This window comes from Bidens hawaiensis, unplaced genomic scaffold, assembly GCF_021521415.1.
Source record: "Bidens hawaiensis isolate Kalapana, Puna unplaced genomic scaffold, B.hawaiensis_p1.1 tig00419396_1, whole genome shotgun sequence".
Classification (NCBI taxonomy): Eukaryota; Viridiplantae; Streptophyta; class Magnoliopsida; order Asterales; family Asteraceae; genus Bidens; species Bidens hawaiensis.
The window spans coordinates 2,168,018-2,171,344 of NW_027504847.1; the positions used below are offsets into that span (position 1 = coordinate 2,168,018).

The 3,327-nt window shown below is 34.8% G+C and overlaps 1 long non-coding RNA gene across 2 annotated transcripts; it reads right to left on the bottom strand.

Annotated features, from left to right (window-relative positions):
* LOC143608632 (uncharacterized) lies at positions 1-3,327 on the bottom strand. 2 transcript variants are annotated; one of them, XR_013149295.1, is made up of 3 exons: positions 3,167-3,280; positions 3,018-3,066; positions 1-292 (listed from the first exon to the last, which is right to left on the bottom strand). It is a non-coding gene; the product is annotated as an uncharacterized LOC143608632 (long non-coding RNA). The 2 variants fall into 2 exon arrangements; XR_013149294.1 differs by having other exon boundaries at positions 5-292; positions 3,018-3,072; positions 3,167-3,327.

Below are 3,327 nucleotides of genomic sequence, written 5' to 3' on the forward strand. Positions count from 1 at the left end.
ATCTCAAACACCTCCTACGATAAAGTATTGCAAAACAAACGCATAATCATACAAAACAAATCAATCACTGGAAGCGTAAAACAAAAATGCATCACTATATGTTGGATTTATAAACAATGCAAGTCAGCTATAACTTCAATCATATAGGTTTTTTGCAGACTTGGTTCTCAAAGTCTTGCTTTCATTCTTCTTGACCTTTGCTTCAGATTTCTCGTTTTGAGAGACGGCTTTTGCTATGGCTTTTAGCTTTCGAACATTTTTACTTCGCTTCATTTGTACTCCCTTCACCTTTCTAAACACACAAGTTTTAATCACAAAAATGCTCTCACAAATAGATATAGAACTGGAAACTAAAATTATAATATTAAACGTCTTTTGACTGTTCTAACCGGAAACAAGAAAAATAGATAAAAAGAAGATCAACAACTTGAAAGTCGTTCAAAGTGCATATATAATGCATAAAGCCTCCTAAATCATTTCAGTTAAGAAACTATAATATTGTTAGTGATAAATACTTGGTAACCGTATGTGACGCTAATTGTTTCAAGAGAAAACTATACACCTCGGACAAAACAGGGTTCATACACCAGCCTATATTGACCAGTTAACGAATACTTGTTTTGACCCCTCTATTTTTTCACCTTTATTAGCTACCTTTTACGTGAATAAACTACTTTCAGGGTTACTAAAAAAATCCCAAAAACTAAAAGACAAGACAAAACAGCAAGCAAAAGATAATATTAACTAGTCAGCAGAAAAATGCATTGGATTTACCGTTTTAGAAACAACATATATTTCATGCACTAAGTCCTCTTAAGATTATGAGTATGACTCTTTTCACAATATATCTCATTTCACATTTTTCACAGCCTTGCTACATCTTAGAAAAGCTAAGTAGCTAACCTTAGGATTGTTGCATAATCTAATACGAAAAGTAAACTTAAAACCTTTTTATTTGTGTTCAAAGCAATCCTCAAACATATATATATATATATGTATTAGACCATCTTATAATTTGGTGGTTATATAAAATTATAATTGTCTAACCACGACCTAATTCATCGCAATATTTAATTTTGGTATCATAGCCAGCCAAGGGAATTCACTAGAGAAAATTCCAAGGTAGCCGGCCACGCTGCCCACAACCTTCTTTGTTTTAAGCTTTTAAACTAAAGCTTTAATGCTTCCAATAACAACTAGATTCAGCAGCCACAACCTCTAAAACAGCCACCACAAACCACCCGCATCTTCAGCCGCCGCACCACTGCCACAAAAGACTAGATCACCACAAACCACCACCAAGATGACGCTGCTTCAGTCATAACACCACTCTACTATCATTATCCACAACAAAGTGGTGTTGTGACAAAAGCAACGGCATGACAGTGGTAATTTGTGGTGACATCAACGATGGATCTAGCTTTATGCGATGGTGGTGTGACAGATAAAAAAGATGGTGGTCTTTGTCGTGTTTTTTATCAGAGGTGGTGACTGTTGAATATGGTTGTTATTGAAAACAATAAAAATTTAGTCTAAGAAGCTGTGATTAAGGATGGTTGTGGGTGAGGCAGCGGCGGTGGCCAGCCACCCTTGTCAAAGAAATTTTTCAACGAATTTGTACACATGTGACCTGGCACCAAATCAAACCTTATTAACGTGATGCATTAGATCATTGTTACATATAGGATTACATAAGGTGGTTTATATAAACCACCTAATTACTATATAAATCCCTACACTACAAATTTGTCATCATGGTCTACTAATATATACATATTGCAACAAATCACCTTTGCAGTAACATCTTATACTTCATGAATTAAACTGTCAACTACTCTTAAGACTAAGATTCAACTCTTTTCGTACCATAAAAATAACAATATAATTAGGTTGATTTCTTTACAACCCTGTTGTGTTTTACAAGCAAACCCTAGGATCGTTGCATGAACTGATACGAAAACTAAACTTCAGCAAGCACATGGGCCCAGAACTAAAAGTATCATCTACAATAAACTTATCTAAATCATCGTGTACTACCATAATGAGCAGTAACAGAGACTAAAACCAATTCACGGAGTAAAACGCCGACTACAAATTAGCCAACAATTCTATTAAAATTCACCCTACTCTAGTTTCAAACGATAAATACTAATTAGGAGTGTCAACCAGCCGATCTGCCCATGAGCTACTCAAGATCGACTCATTAAATACTCAAATCGATATGAACTTAAACAAGCTTGAGCCCGAGCTTCACATATCAAGTTCAAGCCGGTTATGTAATTTTTATATAAAAACATATGATAAAATAACTAAATAATATATACGGAAACAATTATTAAAAGTGCAAACGCACTGTGCTGCCCATGAGCTACTCGAGATCGGCTCGTAAAAAGCTCGAGCAAGCCAAGCTTAGACGAGCTCGAGCCCAAGCTCGAGGCTAATACTAAGCTCGTTTAATGAGCAGGCCCAAGCCCAAGCCCAAGCTTCAGTTATCGAGCTCGAGCCAACTCACGAGCCTAAACAAGCATGTCATCAATATAATTTTTATAATATATATAAATATATATTTAACAGTTAATGATAATCAATATAATATTACTAAAAAATAACAAAATACTATATATTATTTTTTATATAAAATTATAATTGCAATATATATATATATATATAATTATAAATATATAAAAATTAACAAAGAAATGAGCTTCAAAATCTACTCATGAGCCGAGCTCGAGCTTTAGAAATAGAGATCAAAACAAGCCGAGCTCGCACTCGATCTCTGTGTAAGTTAAACGAGCCAAGCTCAAGCCTAGTCGGCTCGGCTCGTTTGCACCTGTTAATTAAAAAACTATACAAATAAAATAATTAAATACTCAATAAACAAACTAGCCGAGCTCGAGCTTCAACAAAACTACTGACAAGCCAATCTCGAGCTCAATCATTAAAACAAAGGCTCTAAACAAGCTCATTTACACACCAGTGCTGACGTCATAAACAATTTATAATCAAATCAGTACCTGGTAACTTGCGGTCGAATAAACGCTACAGTCTCCGACGTATCCATTGCTGTAGCTACAAAATAATAATTATAATAATATCAAATTTGAGCAAACATGCCACGTAAGCACTGGTGTCTATATATATGTATGAAGTGTAGTAAGTATACCTTGAGGTGAAGCAACGGCGGCTTCGTCTGTGGCCATGGCCGTTGAAGCATTGTTTCGCTTATTCTTGTTTCTGTTCTTCGCCATGATTAATAATAATAATAATAATAATAATAATAATAATATTGAATGAGGGCTTGGTTTGAAGTTTGAAACCCTAGCT